The sequence below is a fragment of the Sturnus vulgaris genome, chromosome 3, assembly GCF_052056855.1.
Source record: "Sturnus vulgaris isolate bStuVul1 chromosome 3, bStuVul1.hap1, whole genome shotgun sequence".
NCBI lineage: Eukaryota > Metazoa > Chordata > Aves > Passeriformes > Sturnidae > Sturnus > Sturnus vulgaris.
In genome coordinates, this window is record NC_142245.1 from 30497860 (window position 1) to 30517672 (window position 19813).

The 19813-nt window shown below is 38.7% G+C and overlaps 1 protein-coding gene across 2 annotated transcripts in view; it reads right to left on the reverse strand.

The window, feature by feature from the left end:
- Window positions 1-7790, reverse strand: part of DAAM2 (dishevelled associated activator of morphogenesis 2) — a 208313-nt gene extending 200523 nt beyond the window's left edge. For both annotated transcript variants that reach the window (XM_088161275.1, XM_088161273.1), the window contains exon 1: window positions 7658-7790. The gene's annotated coding sequence lies outside the window, so the exon portion shown is untranslated. The remainder of the gene's footprint in view (window positions 1-7657) is intronic.
- Window positions 7791-19813: the final 12023 nt, after the last annotated feature.

Sequence of the window (19813 nt, forward strand, 5' to 3'; positions counted from 1 at the left end):
CTGACACATCAGAGCACAAGCGAGAACAAAACCAACTGTCTCCCTGTGCACTCAGCTGTTAGCAACACTTTAATTGGTTCCCGCTGTATACACGGCTGCAAAAGTAGCAAAGGACTGAAGTCCCCTCATGTTTGGTCAAGATCTTGCTTTCTTTCATCTGTTGTGCAGATGCTGATGGGGGTCACCTGCCTGGAGGGGGTCAGGATTCTGCCAAATGGATTTAAGGACGGTACTCACAGTCCAGGCATCTCAGCTTAATGGTCAGTGACTCAGTAAGAAAACCAAGATTGTCTGCACTGGTGGATGGCTCCATTCCTAAAGCTTGTAAGGAAGAATGATATCCTGGCAAACTTCTCTACAGATCTGTGCTGCTTTATCTAACAAATAAACCCATTCCACCTAGTAGAGAAATTCTCTTACAACCATCATCAGCAGTACCTAAGTTCCATACTCTCAGTACAGACAAAAACCTAAATGAAGTGTGGAGTGTAGGAAGAACTGGAGATTGTAACTAAAGGCTCTGGGAAGACATGAGGGAAGGAGTAAAAAAGGAGAGAAGTACCCACTCTGCAATAGGGTGACATTCGTGCATTCTAGGAGAAGCGTGATTTTGGTGAATATATGGCTTGTCTATAGACGGGAGACTAAAAGCAACAATATGATCAAGATTATGTTATAACATTTTAATTAATAACCGTGTCTTTGCTACATTAACACTTTAGAAGACATTAAGATGTCTGAAAAAAATGGGTCTACCCTACCTGCAGTATGAGTACTTATGTGATAGTACAGGCTCCCATTAATTTGCAGGCATCTGAGAAAGCTATGCCTCAGTTTCCCAAAATGCTAAATCCACTAATATTTGTAAAGTGCCTGAAATTTTCCAGAGGAAAGTGCTGAATGCAAACAATAAATTGCTGGCTTTATCTGTGATATATATGTGATTTATCCTCACATTTTTATACAGTGTATGACTGCAGACAAGAAAACATTCTCAGTATTTAACTTCTGGTCAAGTAGGAGCAGTCCATTGACATGACTCAGCTCTATCTATCAGCAATCTGACTAATGGTCATACAATACCCACAGCATTCAGGATTTGATCTTAAACCAATGGAAAGTACAGAGCTTGCTGTATTGTAGGCCGGTGATTTATTGATTACATTTTCAGAGGGAATGGACTGCTATAACACACTTGAGGGAAAACAATGGATTTATGTTAAAGGGAAATCATGTTACACCTCTAGAAGAGTCCAGGAAACTTCTCTGCAAGGATCAGCAGAGACAAAGATGCTTAAATAGTTCCCCAGTTGTTTCATTCCTTCTTGAAAAGGTTGTTTGCTTTGACCTGACAAGAAAAGGAGCAGAATTGGCAGGCTGATGCAGAACAACATGGATTCCCATGTATTTCTGTCACAGCCTGCTGGAGATTTGAAAGAAAACAGATGGCAGTGCAGCACCAAGAGCGTGCAAAGAGATTAATGATTTTTAAAGACCGGCATGATTTACTTAAAAATATCCAAATTTTTTTTTTTTTAAATCACAGAGATTTCCTGGAAAATGGAAGAACTTAAAATATTTGTTAGTTACGAAAGTATCAGCAACAATATGCTACTGATGAGTATGCCTGTTTGAAATGTTTTAAGAATTATTTAAATGCAAAAAAAAATACAAAACATCTCTAAAAATAACAAGAGAAGGGTTAGCAAATTAAATCTTTTCTGAAAAATTGTCACTTGCTGTAATCCACTTATCAACTGAGGAACCAGCAGAGCTGCTGATCCCTTTTATCAATGTCAAGAAGACAGAGTTAGTGCTAAAAATGAAGGCATAGTTTCTTCACATGCATACTTGACACTTAAACGAATCCAAAATATGAATAAGTTTCTGGAGGTTTGCGATGTGTCTGGTCAGCTTTCTCAGTCAACATCTTAGAGATATGACTGCTTCTCCCTTGGAGAATAGCTGAAACATCAGAGGATCTTCACATTGTTTCCTCTCACGAAGACCACAGGAATATAAAACCGACTACATGGAGTCAGAAATCCATCTAAACCAGTACCATATCTCCAAGTAAAGGTCAGCTGCAGTTGTTTAGGGAAAGCATATAAAAATACCACATATAGTCTGATCCTACCCTTGCTCAATCCTTTCAGTTGTTTAGGACTTGCAGATGGAAGTATAGCCAGATTATCATGCTTAATAGCTACCAGTGGACCCATCCTCCAAGATGTTTCACCTCTTCCCACAGCTTTCTCTTAGGAGAGAATATTGCCATGTGCTCTTAAACCTTCAAATGTATTCTTGCATGATTTCTTCACAATAAATCCAATCTAGATTGTGCTCCTTGGCAGAAATGTTCCTGCTCTTTTGTGTGTCTGTGTTTGTGTATTTATTTTATGAAACTGTCCTGGGAGCAGATCTTCACATCAGATCTTAAAATGTTAAATTGGACCTGATCATATTCCTCAAAGAGGAACAAGGGACTGTACAAATTTCTATCTCTTAAGACTTCAGAGCTTATTAATCCAATTCTTTAAGCAGCTAAAAAGATTGCTCCTCCAAACGGAAAGCCCCCAAATCAGGCTTGTTCACTGCCTTGAATAATAAAAGCTATAAAACAGTAGAAATTAGTTCTTGTTTATGCCTCCTTTATAAAAGAACTATACCAAGGAGACAGAAAAGACTTGGGTCTCACAAATCATCTTTGTCCTCATTTCAAAGAACTAGGATGGCACATACATTGCCTGGATTTTAGCCATTTCCCAAAATGATACAGTGAAGAGAAAAATACTCTCCAACAAAAACAAATGTGAACTTCAAAATTCATAAGAAGAAAGACCAGTTTCAGGAATGATTACTGGGAAGTCAGCAAGCACTTGTTATTCAGAGAGGAAGCCTATTTCTTTCTTGCCAAAGTTTTTCCCAGTTCCTCAAGGTTACCTCTATTTCCATATTCACACAGTCTAAACATATCCTTCTGATCTCCAGCTCCCATTCCTTGAATTCCAGCAAGTCTTCTGATCTCATCCCTTTCTTATCTACTTTCTCCTTTTTACCTTAAGTCTTTAATTTTTAACTCCATAAAAGCCTTATCACTAGTATAAGTCTGCCATACTGTCAGAATAATTTTTCTATTATTTGAAAAAAACCCTGAGCTTCTCCTGGTCAGTTTTGCTACTCCATGTTACAGAATCACAGAATATCCTGAGTTGAATGGGACCCACAAGGATCATTGAGTCCAGCTCCTGGCCCTGCACAGGACCATCCCCAAGAGTCACACCATGTGCCTGAGAGCAATGTCCAAACACTTTCTGAACTCTGACAGGCTGGTGCTTGACCACTTCCCTGGGAAGCCTGTTCCAGTGCCCAGCCATGCTCTGTGTGAAGAACCTTTTTCTAATATGTGATCTAAACCTCCCCTGACACAGCTTCAGACCATTCCCTCAGGTCCTAGTCACCATAGATTTTTGTCCTATGTCTAGTAAACTCCTACTATTAGAAGACATTATCTGACACCATACAGATCACCAGAGAAGCCAAAATCTCAAATGTTGAAATGTCATGTTGAAAACTGAAAATATAAATCTAACAGGGAGCATGAATGTTGAGCAACATACAAACCAGACACAAAGCCTCAGGGAAGGAAAGGCTTGTTTGACCATCACCAGGTACCCATTTAACACCCAGCACTAAGATAGCTTGAGGCTGCTCTATCAATAGCACTGCTCGGGGTGTGATGTGTTCATCTGCCTGCATGATTCTCAGCAAATCACAGCTGGCTACATCCTGTCAAGAGAAACAGACCATGAGGACAGGACTGGCACACCAAAGCTCATGGAAGCTTCCAGCAACAAGGGGCACATTTGTCTGTGGCTTCCACTGCTGTAAACCAGCAGTAGTTTCATGGACCTTCAGAGAGTTACTCTGCTGTAAGAAGTATGTGAGTAGAACCAAGTGCACTCTGTAGATTCGCCCAAGTCTCTTGGCCAGCATTTCAAAAACAGCTTATAATTTTGGCTGCCTCAATTTTTGAGTGTCCTGGTGTCTTAAAAGACACTAAAAATAAAGAGCCAAAATTACAGGTTACTTTGCACAACTTGGGCCTCAGTTTCTCTGTACTAAGTTCCGATGTTACTTGGACTTAGAATTGAAGTATGGAATAAGTTTGTTGAACAATACAAAGCTACAGAGGACTTTCACTAGATGAGAGCTGACTTGCACTCTGTGCCTCAGATCACTCAGGTCGGAAGATAACAATTCCTTGGAGTGATAATGACACAGATTTGTACCAAACAGAAGTAATGTCATTGTTAAGTGGAATTGCAGAAATATAATAAATTTTTCAGATCTACTGCATTTTAGCATGTGTACAGTTTTCTGCACATGCCTGAGTTCAAAGGAATGTGATATCAGGGATCATAACTGGCAAAAGGAAAAGCCACATGAGACACCACTGTCAATAATCAACAAACCAAAAAGCATGGGAAAATACACATAAACTCTTGCATCCAATGAAAATAAGAGCAGTCAGCTTTCTTTTAATTTAGGAACACGCTGTGCTTGCCTGGGGGTTGCAAGGGCAGGAAAGGGAGAAAGGGTCAACTCTCCATAGGACTGACCCAGGTTTGAAAATTCACAGCAACTAAAGTGCTGAAAGCCAAGCCTCCCACACATCCTTCCCCTAAGTGTCAGGAAATAGTGTCCCATGATTGCTCAATCTCTAAGTCAGATGGCTGGCCTGGAGGGACTAGATGGGTTTCTCAGATACCATTGGACCTTGGGGGAATTTTATATCGACTAAAGCAGATGGAGCAAACCCAAACAGTTTTGGAGATCCCTTCAAGACACTATTCTGCTCTTGATGAGCCTCTCTGTCAATGAAGTACAGTAAGTTCACCCCATATCTGTACTTGGTAAGAAAAAACGTTGTGACTGATTTTCAGGATGAACAGAACAACACATAAGAAGCATAACTGAAACAAACAGCAGTGATAGCAGCAGACAAGTGATATGGTGTGGTAAAGCCACTAGGATATCCAGGGAATTTGCTTACTCAGCTCTGTGAAACCATGAGACCTCACTTCGTAACACATAATATAGACTTTTAAAACCTCAGGGTTACACTGACTGTCATGAGCTGCAACAAGCAATAGCTTTCTGTTCCACAAAACAAAACTGAAAAGATGCCTGCCTTGTCCATATTGTGGTTTTTTTTTTATCTTGCTTTCAGGGTAAGTCCATCCATAGACGAACTAGCCATTTCCTGCTTGGTATAATATCATCCAAATTCAAGGATGCTAAAACCCATGCATTCTCATTGGAACTGAATTTATGTCCTACCAGATCAATATCCTCCTTCCCACTTTTCTTCCCAGCCTTCCACTCAGTGCAACTTTCCTGTTGAACCACAACTGACAGCCCACAGGGAATTTCCACACTTGCAAACCCCTGCAGGTAGTGTTGCTAACCTGTTGGATGCTGAGCTGAAGGAAAGAGAGAGAAATAATGAGGCAGATGGGTAGCAGTCAGATGAAAACTCCCCAAATATGGAATTATCTCCTCCTTAGTTCCTCTTCTTACTCTCTCAGCTTTCAGCAGTTCTGAATATATTTGTGTTGTTTTGCCTAAAGTACTTCAGAGAGACTAACTACTGAACCAGGTAAAAAGTGTTTGTGGATCCAGACACTTGCCTTGATTGTGACAGCTCTCAAATTTTTATTGGGGCATTAAGGTTTCTAACAAGTTACTACATTCTTTAAGATTTTTTTATTTTATACTGCCAGCCAATGTGATTAGGCTTTTGTTAAGAAAAAAAGCAGCTTCTTGGAAAAGGAGCTGCTAGGCCCATTGGAAACAAAATCTAGTAAGAAATAAATGGGGTAGAGGAAAAAAAATTACGATATATCACAGCAAAATAACTCAGAACCCAATATGATTCCTTCCATGTCTGAAGATTTCACTTCCAAAGTACATCCCTGTAGGATCTGCTTTTGAGAACTCATGCTCCCTTACACATGAGTCAGTGCAGTTTCTTATTCTCCAGCTCATGATTTGCATAGCATGGCAAAGCATGGCATCCCTTACTGGGTTAGACCTTGACCACCTGGCCAGGAAAGGCTACCCCCATTACATTAGCCAGCATGGTGATTACATCAACCTGCAGTTGTTTTCAGCATGGCTAACTACACTTGCTCAATTTTGTTATGCAGTGGAGATCCCAGTAACACTCCCTCCTCCCAGTCCCCAATTTTTCTCCTTTATTTCCTTCTCCCTGCCCCAATAATCCACTCTGCCACCCTCAAGAGGAAAAGTATTTGCAGACTTTTTCCATTATCAAAACAGCCTGATGCAGGGAATGCTGACTTGCAGCAGCCTTTCTTGTGACTGCTTGTTGGCTGAAGCCAATTGCTAACAGCATGGGGCATCACATTGTGCAATCCACATGGCTTCTGCTCCTCAGCCCAGCTTTGTGTTTATGCTCAAGGGCATCATCTCTCCTTCCAGCAACGGCACAGGCCAACAATGCTCCCGCTGGCCAAGAGTTTTCTACAGTTACAAGTGCTTGCAAAGTGTGTCATCTTCGTGCGGGAGGCCTCAAACTGTTCCTGGGCAAGCAAGCTGCTTCTGTCATGGGTCTCATTAGAGAAGATGGCAATGAAGAGGACAGCTTCCTACACAGCTGTCCCCAGAACTCCTTTCTCCACTCGGAGAATGAATAGACACACAGTGTGAGGTTGGGGAGGTAAGGTTAATTAAGGAAGCACTGAATTTTAATTTCAAATAGATACAGCTGTGTGCCCCACTGAAAACATCATCTTCTTATGGAGTAGGTTTAGGAAACTCCAGACTGCAGAGGTATAAGAAAAGAAATTACTAAGAATCACTAGTTTTAGTTTGGACTTAGACCAGGTGTCTGTATCAGTATCTGCAGGGAGATTCTCCTTGTAGTAGCTGACTTGTTTGTGTATGACCCTGTTACCTCTAGGTTTTAAATGTGAGAGTCACCTCTTCTCTGCAGAAGCAAAGGGTTCTTTGGATAGCTTAGTATGAAGAAAGTACATGCTCAAGGTGCTAAATTTGGCAGATTTAGCCAGGTGACTCCCCTTACTTGTGTTAGTATTTTTTATCACCAGTAGCCTGGCAGAGTGGGACAGGACTTCATTGTCAGGGGCCAGGGAATCACCTGTCATCCTCATAAGAAAAGAGGCATTGCTTGCTGCACAATATGACAAGGGATTAAAGAGTTAAGAAATAAATCCTTCATTGGGGAGTTGCCTAAGGAAGTTGATTTTTGCCTAAGGCTTATATGGGATTTTCCTTTCCTGCTACCAGAACATGAACTAGCTGAATTTCAGTTAATTTTGTAGGCTTCTAAAGATATGACTGTCCCCTCCTTACTCTCCTCAGACCTCCCTCATCCCCTGTCACCCCCATCCACATACAGAAGAGTGCAAAAGCGTGCACTATCAGCCCCTCTGCATACCTTTGGGAGAAGCAATCAAGCTAAACCTGAATTGTGTGTGCTGCCAAGCTGGCAAAAGAATATTTCAGAGGGGAAAAAAAAAGTTTAAAAAAAGACAATTAGTACTTGCAGGGATTTGTTCTTTAAAACAAGCAAAAACATGAGAAGCTTTGCTGCAGCAGCTGCACTTACACTGTAGTAGCTGTGTCTGTGTGCGGATCCTCCCTGTTCTGCAGTCCCGTAATCCACACAGAGAAATGCCTGTACTGCTCCTCTCGCTGGCACTGCTGTTAGAGTGAGACTGGAACTGCTGCTGTTTTCACTTTCAGACCAGCCTCTCTCTCCAAATCCTCTGACGTCAGACAGCCTGCAAAAGATATTTATGGAATGAGCAATCTGAAAGTTTCTCTAGGTAGATTTAAAACTGCAGTTTGGGGGGGAGATTTGTAATTTTTGCATGACTGGATAGAAAACCCCTCCAAAGGGTTCAGGGAGGAAACAATGGGGAACTACAGATGTGATTGTATAAGTCCCTGGCAAAAGACAGTACCTGTACTTTTCCATCCATGGTATATTATATCCACACCCAGGATGTAACTATCTGTCATGTAAATCCCCATTTGGAATGTGGTTTCCCAGTCTCTCAGCTGTGTTTAAAGAGGGTTTGAATCAAGCGTGACATAGAGGTCTCTCATAGACACTCTCCAAGCCCACAGCTTTCTGCTGTGTCCAGGCTTTGACTGGATTTGACTAAAACAGGACTGAAACAGCCTTCCAAGCATCTTGTCCACATCCTCTTTCAGTTTGGCACTAACTCCTTTTAGCTGGATTGTTTTCTCAAGCATGTGGGCCGTTTCGGCCGCCTAACTTCAAAATATCTTCTCTAGAAGTGTGTCACCTCAGATAAATACCAGCTCAGAAAATTAATTTAATCTTTGATCTCTATTATGCTCTGCCTATTTGCATGTTTCCATTATTCTTTTCCTACTGTATGACACTTTTCACCTGCTGTGAAAGCCACGTAGATGTTATGTGGAAAAGATGAGATGCTAGAGCAAAAACCGAAACAGTATTAGCATTAACGTTAATCAGTACTTGAAGAATGAAATGCTCTCATGGTATAATCCTGCTGAGGTAATTGATGATAAATTTGGACTGATAAGACCTCTTTGTTTTGTATTTAGAAGCTGAGCTTGGCTGTAAGCCTGTAAGTATCAGCAGTCCCATCAAAGAGATGAAACAGGTCTGAAGGTGAAGTGATACATGGTGAAAGTCCTTCAGTGAGCTTTGCTTGATTACAGACAAACCTTTTTAAGAAGTTCAAAATTTATTCAACATTTTCTTCAGGAGTGTACAAATGTGCTGCTATTATAAGCAACTGGGTTTGGGTTTTTTTATACCACATCATTTCCATTTGTAAGGAGTTAAAAAGTATATGTCTTGGTACCACTTTTGGAGATGCAATTGCTATTTCAAAATGTGCCAAGGTTCTTTTCTGTGCAACTGACTAGCAGAGCAAATTTACCATTTGGGGCTGTGTGGATTAGGTTTTTTCATATATATATATATTTATATATATATATATATATATACACATATATTTTATTTATTTTTTTTACATGCTTTCTCTTTTCTGCTCTACCATAATCACCACGAGCCAGGGCTCCTTCAAATCAATAAAAATCATCTGATCAACCTAAAAAGGCTTAAATTTTTTTTCTCTGATAACTTTCTAATGGCAGCTTCCCCTGTGCACTGTAATATCATCACTATGACCAAAAGCTTTGAGATATATTCCAGAATAAAATGGTATCTCTTTGAGGAGATTTCCACTTTTATACTTACAAGATGAGTCTAAGAATCTGGCAGATGTAGGAACAAGAAAAATATCCCAGTTCCAAAGCAGTAGTCAGTCAAGCAAAGGAAGTAAAATGTTTTTATATATAAAGAAAAAAATTAAAAGGAACCCAGTTTTGACAGTGCAATCCAAGCATTGAACAAGTGGTGTTGTTGTCTCCCCTGGCTGTGAGATTTGCCACTTGTCTACTTAGCATCAACAAGGATCACTCAGGGCGTGAGTCCCTGCCTTGCTATGCTGCATGTTAATCTTATTAAAGATCAACCCTAGAGTTACATTGCTACCTGTTGGCAGTTTGTCACGTGGATATTCAGCAGGAACTCGGAAGGGCAGAGTGATTCAGGGTTTTTCTGTAGGATACCAGAGCTGTTCCATTGAGTCAATTCCATTGACTCAGCTCCTTTAAAGTACAGTAGAGCTCCTGGTGTTTGCTAAAGGTGAGATGGCTATCCATGACTCCTCTTTCTTCTGTTTAGTTTATAAGATTATATTACATCTTTTCCCTGGTGAATAGACTAGCAGGAACATGGAGATCCTGACCATCACACAGAAGCATGAATAACCACAGCCTGCCTTAGAGGCCGAGCCAAGAACAAATAGTATTCCTTTATTTTGAAAGATTTTGCATCAAGATTGAAATGCCAAGAGACTGAAATGCACTGTTTACCCATACATGACATGGACAGTGACAGTTAACCTGTGTCCAGTAGCACATTTCATTTCTGTCCTGAAGGGAGATGCACCTTACCATGCAGTTGTTAAGGTAGAAACATTCATCCCATCAGAAATGCTATAACATTCCAGCTACCATGGACTAAGATGGTATCTCTATGAACCTGTTGCATTTCTATATGAAAATGAAAGGTAGAATAGCCAGTTGTATGGTTGTATATTCATAATCTTGCACTGAATCCCACAGGAGTCAATCCCACAAGATGCCACAGAACATAACACCACGACAGGAAGAGCACAAAGAAATCCTCTGTAGGCAATCTCTACTCCTGTTTCCTGTACTTAGAACCCACTCCATTAGATTGGAAATGTGCACACAAGAGCAGAAATTGTTTAATTTTAAACAGAATTTATTTGAAACAGTAATTTTCCCAAAAGACACTAGAGACAGGTGCTTTTGAAGAGTGAGGAGAATCAACTTTGGGCACTGGACCAACACAAACATGGGCACTACTCAGCCCTAAAACAGAGAAAATACACAGAACTGAGTGAGACCCTCTGCATCACTTGCAACTATAGAAGTCCAGTTGTCACTCCCTTAGTGCTACATAACAAAATAATAAACCAAAGGAAATGAAACCCTATTAAAATACTGTTCTTGCTGCCATAGTGGAGCAGGCCTTCAGCTCACTAGTCTAGTACACTGCCTCAAGCAGTAGTTAGATACCTGATGATTCAGAGCATGAAGAATGGAAAGCACACTACATCCAGCCAGTTGTGGGCTGGAATGTTATGTAAGGATGAGCGGTTAAAGAGAGAAGACAAATTCTTTCTTGAACCCCATAGTTGATCAGTTTACACATTTAAGTATGAGGTTATTTCAGATGCTGGAGTTTTTTCCCCCTTGCACTGGTATTGCTATGTATGTTATTTCTGCATATACTTTAGTTTGGTAACCTGCCAGATTTTTTTCCAATCCACTGAAGTCAGGAAATGCAAAGTTATGGCATATGTTCAAAGAATAACACGCACCAAAGCATGCAGAGAGCTCTTTGTCCTCAGATGCACACAGCCTTGGCCCTAGTTTTTAAATCCACCCGGTGATTTTCTTTTTATTTTGAATGATGGAATTCTATTCACTGTATACTCTTGGCCCCCAGATTTAATTCTCCACTGCCCTGACCAGAGGTAAACCACCTACAGGTCTCGTGGGTATCTTCATTTCCAAGGCCTGAAGCAGCATCATGGCTTACCAAGGATTAGTAAACAGTTTAAGTGATTGGAAGGAAAGCTGGTGATGTGTTGCAGATAAACATGTGCCAGCAAGAAGGATTGTTCTAAGACACTGCCACAGCTACCTCTGAACTATGTAAGGGATCATACTCTATTCAGGAAAGGGGAAGAAAGCACTTTCTGGAGCAGTATGTACCTGAGGTGTTCCTTTGTGGTTAAAGGATCATGCAGAGTGTGTGAAGTGTCTGACTATCATAATCAATGTATAGCACTGAACTGACAGCATTTTAGACTCCATCTCCTCCAGTATCAGAATCAACATAAAGTAAGAATCAGCGAAAAATAAGGCTCACGCAACAGAAGGAACATTTCAAATAAAAAGTAATGCAGTGTTAAGTAAAGTAAGACTTACAAAGCCATCACCTTTGCAGTACATTGTGACTGAACTCAGAGCTTGAGGCACAGGCTGGACTTCTCAAACTTAATCAGCAACTTAGATAGACAGTATTCATGAGAGTAGACAGAAGTCAGCACTAGCTGAGAACACCCTGCCTTCATCACCAGCAGAAGAGGAGGCTGGAAAGAGTGAGCTTTGTCCCACACAGGGAGTTGTGGCTAGGCTCTGACTCCTTTGCAGCAGTCAATTAGACCAAAGAAAATTGAGTAGGCAAGATTATTTGGACAGTTGGTAACTAAAATTATTCTGCAGACATATAATACCAGAATTAAACAACATTTTGTAATATATCACAGCCCAACTAGCAATTCCCAGTGCTATCTTAGATCCATTTTGTTTTCCACCAAAAACTGTATAGTGAATTCAGGTTAACCAGGGTCCTTTGAGAGCTTTGTGGGATAACAGTTTCTTGGCTACTTTAACTCACATGCTGCAGTGACAACTGTTAAAGTGGAGATGCTTCAAAGAAGCCAGAGAAAAACATATGCACTCAGTAGACAATGATGCTGACAGAAATGCCAGCAGTGATAAACCATATTAACAGCAATCATCAAGTGTTACAGGGGAGCGTAGGTAGGAAGGAGAGCTCAATTCTGTGGAATGTATAAAATTTAAGTGTCTTGACTGGTATACTTCTTTTCTTTCCTAGACATTCTCTTTTCTTGCAAAAGATGTATTTTTAAAAGACTCCAGGAAGCCAAGAGAGCCTATTAGACTGGCAATTATCCTGAGTCACTTCCTACAATGGTTTAAAACAACTCAGAGAATCGTTTTTGTGGGCATGAATGCAAAAGTACATCAGTGGCCCACAGAGTTGAACCAGTAAACCTGAAAAGAGTAATAACCTACAGCTAGTTACATCACATTCTAATTACATTGAAAGATCGTCAGGCTTGGAAAATCAAATGCTGAAAACTGATAGATAGCAAACACATTATGATGTGGACATGTTTAGCCACTACCCATGTATAACAGCTGTGGCAGAACGTGGGATCCAGCTGCCTGCATTTCAAGACGCTCAGCTCAAGACAGCTCTCTCCTTGCAGCTCCTGCCACAGTTGATGTGAGCCTGATGCAAGCTCAGTGATGAAGCAAGCACCTAAAAATGCAAATACACATTTGGAGCTGGTGCTGCAATTTTTGTGCTTGTACACTTTTAGATGTTTTGGTTCACCAATGCTTTTGTTCTTTACTGTCATTCTTTCTGTATTTGCTAATTAAAGAAAAAACTCCCAACAGTTCCAAAACCTTTGCCCATACAGTCCTGCTGAATTTTTGAGGAACCAACATAATCCCCAAGGTCCCTTGAATACAATTTTACTCCAATGCTGTAATGATAATATACTTCTCTCCTCCGGTGAAGCTGCCATTTCAAGAAATGATGCAATTTAGCCATGACATATTCCTGTTGTCTTCTCAGGCAGGAAAATGTAGGAGAGTTCTTGAGCTTTGCTTCTGAAACATGCTACAGTATTATGGACATAGGCAAATAGTCTTGGTACAAGTATTCTTGGAATTTATACAAACTGTAGAGACTGCTATGCTTCAGCCCCAAGTCTTATTACCACACCAGCCAAAAGTGACCTTGTGTGCTACCCACCTGCAGAAGAAGAAATTCAGACAGCCTGTCTATAGCATAAGAGCACAGGATCTTGACTGATAATGCCAATAAATATTTCCTAATGTTTTATAACATAAGAAATGAAAGAAGCAAGCAGAACATATAGACTTTCTTTTTATTTTGTACCAATTAAATATCACAATGAAGAAGTCATTCTCATGTGACATTTAACATTTATTGTGAATATTGTTTCCAGCACCTTCATAGTAGTCTATAGAAATGTATCAATTTACAGGATTAAACAGATTAGATTTATTTCTTCCTAGACAGAACAAAACCTAGTGCTAAAAATGAATGAAAGTTTGAAGATAGAATACTCATTTGAAGAATCAGGTTTAAGACTGTCTTGGGCAGGGGTCAGTGAAATATGTCAGAAGTATAATCAGTCTTCTAGTGAAGACTGGCAACAAAAAACAGATTTTCAACCTTATTACACTAAGCATACTGACTTCTCCAGCGTCTTAGTTGCTCCTGATTTACACACGGTTCAAGATATTAAATATCCCACAGCACCAGGATTTTTTGTCTGAAGCAAAGCAATGATGCTGGGTGGGTGTTACATTATGTAATGGGATGGCTATAGTGCTTAAATAACAAACAAACAAACAAACAAACAAACAAAAACAACAAAAACCAAAACCAGACAAAAACACTTCACAAAAACCCAGTGAGCTGGAAATGACCTGGAAATTCCGAAAAATAAACCAGAATAACAATTTTCATGTGTCTAAACCCATGGTCACCCAAATCCCAGAGTGTGGTCCTTAGGATCCCAAAGCAGCTTGAAATAAACAAAGTTGGGATGCTCAGCATATTCTCAGACCAAGGTACAACAAAGCATCAGATGTCCCCTAAATTAGGCCATTTTGTTCTGATATACCTCTTTATAGAACACACACCATTAGTGAAATTATCAGTGATGAACCAGTTAAGATAAAATTTGTTAACCGGTTTCACAAGAAAAATCTATTGTACTTTTGATTTGTCATTTCCTTTGATCATTTCAAGTACAGAGAGAGAGATAACAGGTTTAAACAAATATTTCTAAAACTTTTTGTCAATTTCACAGATTTCATGCCATAAAAGTTATTACTATAAGATTCTTGTCCCAGTTAGGTACAGGAATTATCTAAAAAACTAAAAGCTTTGTTCTTTCTCCTCTCACTTTCTTCCCCTTGCCATTAATTTGGCAGATCCAGAAAGGTACAACAATTTAATTGCCCTTGATCACATTTGTCAAGACATGAAAACACAATTTGCTCATAAGAGAAATTCTTCAAACTTCTCAATACTCAATAGTCTCTAGCTGACATACAAAATCATGCAATTTCATATGTAAGAATTATAATATTATGAAGTTATAATAATAGTATATGTTTCGAGGAAGAGACACTTTCAAAAGCCTTAAACATATGATTAGATAAAAATTATACTGGCTTAAATAATTTGAAAAATAAATTGAGAGCTGGAAGATATGGAATGGTCTGTGAACCTGAAGGAAGAGATTGGGCTGTGTGGGAACTGTTCACCAGTGGATCACAACCACAAAACTACCAACAAAGGACTGCCATCATTGCCTGGCTTCCTTGAAAAAACTGAATGAAGACATTTCTACTTCCTCCTTGTCTCTGAAACATGATAAAAACGACTCTATATAACAGCCAGCCGTAGTAGCTCTCTGAAGTCATTCCAGAAGCACAGGACCACTGAAGTACAGTAATGTTTGGAAGCAGCAGGGGGGATCACAAGTGAGTGGCTTCTTTCACATAGAATTAAGCCCTCTGAGGATAGTAAACTTATCTGAGAGGTTAGCCATGAGCATCCCCAGAAATTAGGGAGTGTAAAAGGAATCCAAATGCAGGAGAATGATTAGAAATTGGTGAATGAAGTATTTTGTAAACCTTAGTGCTGGCAGAAGAGCACAGAGCAGCTGACTGCGGCAAAGATGTTTTTTACAACAAATAGCTAAACCAGCTTCTTTTCTTCACACTAGTGTTACAAGTCAGATTTTGTTAATGTCTGTAAATCTCTTTGAGATCTTCCAATGGAAATTACTATTCAAGTTTTATAAAAATATTATATAAAGGAAAAGTTACAGTGCCAGAATGTATACAATGAATCTATGGGAAATCATTATTCTTCCATGTTTCAAGAATTGTTTGACAAGTTTTGAAATTATTTCTCTGGGAACTGATCTGACTTAAATGTGCTTATCCCTTGCCTTTTGTTAGCTCATGTTAGTATTTACTGTCCATTAATAATAGATGAACACAACAGCCTAAGGTACTTGATTCTTTTATGAACTGTAGATAACTCCACATTTCAGTCCTACATAACATCAACAGCATAGGGAAAACTGGAATGTGGCAAGAAGCCCAGGAAAAGGCAAGTTGAGTTGGACTGGGAATTAGCTGGAAGGATAATAATCCTGCAAGCCAATATTCATTAAGTAATTTTATGTGTAGCAGAAGAAAATAATGATACACACTTGGCATCTGGAGACTTTAAAATGCTAAGAAAAATATTTTAATAACTGTACAAATTGGTTAACAATAGTGACGCAAAACAATTATTTCTACATCACTTGATTCAAGACGATTTGGTTTTACTCAGCACTATCCTGAAATTCCAGCACATAATCTAAAGAACTGCTTGTCAGACAGCTTAGCTGTTTTCTGAGATGTTATACAATCCTTCTTCCATTTTCCTTCTGCAGCCATCATTCGCCCTACATCCAAACCATGTTCAGTTCAGCAATGTGAGATTAAAATTTTGGAGGTGCTTTGGCATACAGTGGGGCCTAGGCAAACCATATGAGGGCATGCAAATACATCAAAACTGTAAAACAAGAATTTAAAACCGATATCGATAACTAATAACAAAAGCAGATAAAAATTAGCATACTTAAACTGCTCTTCTGGATTAAATTCATATCTGTTCTTAAAGTATTAAATACGAGCCAAAATAACACTAGCACCTTCCAAAGGTGTTTCAACATTTTGTAGCTCGTGATTTGCAACAGACTACATGTTTGAGTTATGTGACTCTTCTGATAAGCTGTTCACTGCAAACTGCAAATAATATAAGCTCCACTGAAAAGCAAATGTTATATTGCTAGCAACAATTCAGATGCTGAACTAGCCATGTCACTAACCCAGGAGGACAGTTGCATCTCAAGGAAGATTTCTGGATTTTCCCATTTAGGAAAGGTCAGAGCTACTCCATCTAGCTGGATGTCTGTTCATCAGTGAAGAAGATATTATTTATCTGAAAGTGGGTAATAGACAGAGATTTGAGATTGTTTTTTTTGTTTTTCAAGTAGGATTTCTTGTTCATGCATCTCAGTGGATTAGGACTGACCTCTGAAAATGTAATGGAGTCCTTACATATCCTATTAGATTTATACAAGGCAAAGTTTTTCTTCTTAGTCATAAAAATCATAGCCTTTTCAAGGACAGTAACTGTTAAAAATCTTATCTGTTGTTTTAAAAGTGTCTATGTGCTAGTCATTTGCAAGAAAAAAATGTGTTCTGAACAAAGTCTCAGAAATTAATTTATTTACTGCCTGAAATTCATTATTCATGTCAACAAACTGATATACCTATGCTTTCAAATATTCTATCTAGTACTTCATGTTTATTACCTCTGGAAAAACCTGGCTGGAGTATGTGCAAACCACTGACCTCTCCCATGGGTCACAGAATAATGCAAACTTGAGAAGAATAAGTCCTGATTTTGTCAACAGTTCTCCAGTAAAACATATATTATTAGCTTAATAATGACTTAATCTAAGAAATTGCTGCTGGCATATATTTGTCTGTCAAATTATCACCAAGACCTTTAGGAAGCTTACTTTCTAAATCGAGGATCCACAGTATATGGAATTTAAATATGTGAATTTATCACTCACCCTCTTGGTTGTAAACAAACTATGAAAGATTAAAACTCTTGACAATGCTTACAGTAAGACCTTAGTTTGGAGAAGAAATAATGGACATAAAGTGCAGTACAGTTACTAACTTAGGAAAGGAGATTTATTCTATTTTCACCTTTGGCTGGTTTACATTTCCTCTGTTCTCTTCAGCTATATGTGAGAAACAAGTAACATGCATATTGTATTGTGCTTGTAATGTTAGGGTCCGAGACACAGCTTTAATTTGATGAGGATTTAATTCCAAATGCAAGAGAATTGCAGCTCACTAGTTCATTATATTCTTGGGGATTCTTAAGTGAAAGATTCTAGAGAAGTCTAAACAACGACTAAGTACACAATCCATGGCCAAGCTAGAGATAGAAGATCAACACTGGGTAAATGAACATTTTGTATTTTAATATAGTTACTCCGACAAGAGGTCTGCCTCTTCACATTGGCAAGTAACTGATGTCTGCAGTCCCTGGATACCAACCCTTGCCTATTTATGAGATTTCTCAACTGCAGATGCACATCAACACGTGACAAAATCATGCAGCCTTAAAAGTATTTGACATTTGAGATGTAGAATCACAGAATGGTTGGGTTGGCAAAGACTTTAAAGATCATCTAGTTCAAAACTCTCTGCCCTGAGCAGGGACATATTCCACTCGACCAAATTGAATTTGCAATACTAGTTGAATAAGCAATAGTAGTTGATTTATTTTAAACTACTGAAAGAACTGAATAATTAAAAAAAAACACAACCAAACAAACAAACCAACAAACCAAAAAATAACAAAACAAAAAAACACCCACACCAAAACAATCAAAGAAATCCTTTTTCCCTTATCTAAAAATATCTAGAAATAGGAGGATTTAAAAGATTTAAAATACTGTTGCACTGTATTGCACATGCTTACATGAGAGCTATTCTATTTTATTTCAAACAGTTCAAGAGTGTATCTTAATTTCAGAATTCACAGAATTGTATGGGAAAAACCAGTGTTGTAATGTTTACAACAAGGCACAAATACATGGAAAACTTCAGTGGGATAGTTGGTCCTGATATTTAGTCCCTCACTAGTTAATAAACCATTTTATCTGGCTTCACTGCAGGTTGTGCTTGAAAAATTGGCCATATTGTTTAATTATTCCACGGATTAATTTTGTCCTTGAAGAAAAAGGTAGGTACCAACTCTAAACATAATGTCTGGCACACCTGGCTGGAGCACATTATTACATCCAAGTTGAAGAACTTGTGAGCCTGTGCAAGTATTAGCATAATAAAAGAATGCTCATTATGGCAGTTTCCTGAGATCAGTGAACCTGGTACTATAATTTCCCTCAGTTTTAGGTAGCTATGCTACTTAGACTATGATCCAAACTTTTGCTTCCTTACAGATGGCCATCTTTTCTTGTACAACTCCATCCTCTTCTAAAACATTTCTTATCACCCACTGAAGTAGTGGTCACCCCATCCTAATCCATCTTCTTATAAGATCAACTATTCTCCTTCCATATTTTTCTTAATTACTCTTCTGTGTCTATTCAGTTTCCTCATACTAGCTCCACACTTCTATCTATTCCACCCAAATAAAAAGGCTGAACAAAAAGAGGTTTGCTATTCTGTTTACCTTTGCCTCCAAAGTAACACTTCATTTTACTTTCTCCTTTTCATTTTTACCTTACCTAAACCGTGAACTTTATTTTTACTGGCTGGAGATCTCCTTTATACTTATATTTTAGAGACTCTTTCACTACAGGTCCCTGCATCATGCCCTCTATTTTCATTTAACAATAATTGGAAACTGAGATACGACCTTTATCCTTACCTTTTTGAGCTACAAAATTTAATTTTGCTCCATGGCTGTAATCACCTTCCATCACATTGTTGTATTTTCCCCACATCTGTCCTCAATGAATGACAGCTTCTCTACCCTCTCCTCTCACCCAATCCCACACACAGACTCTGAATGTTGTTGCTTAATATCATCCCTTTCAGTTATCACTCTAGGCTGTCAGCAGCTGTGCTTCCTCCAGCAGCTCTCCTGTGTTTACCACATTACTTTTTTTGTCTTTAAGATCCTTGTCTATACTGTAACACCTTATTAATGACCAATATGTAGATTGGTTTCTATGATCTATCAATGGCATCAATTTCATTTTACACTTTCAAACATACCTATCCCTGCTTTCTGTGATACTAGTTTTCATTCCCCAAAAGAAGTCTGCAAAGATCTGTAGGATTATGTAATTCTCTTTCTTTAAATTCTCTTTACAGCAACAGCTTGGTAGGAAAATCTTAGCCTCTGACTATTCTGTTAATATTACCCACATTATTTCTATTAATTTTTCTCTTTTCCAGCACTGCCACCTGTCTTAAACTTAGCAAGAGCTGTTTGGTATACCTCTAAATTTACACAGTACCCAACAAAACATCCCTGGATTCAATTAAAGATTTATTGTAAATAAATAGTATCTAATAATTTAATCCTATAGTGTTTTGTTGAAGGTGATGGAATTTTAATCCTCTTCAAAAAAGTCATACACAAACTAGTTCTACAATGACTCTAAAAGAAATTATTCATTGAGCA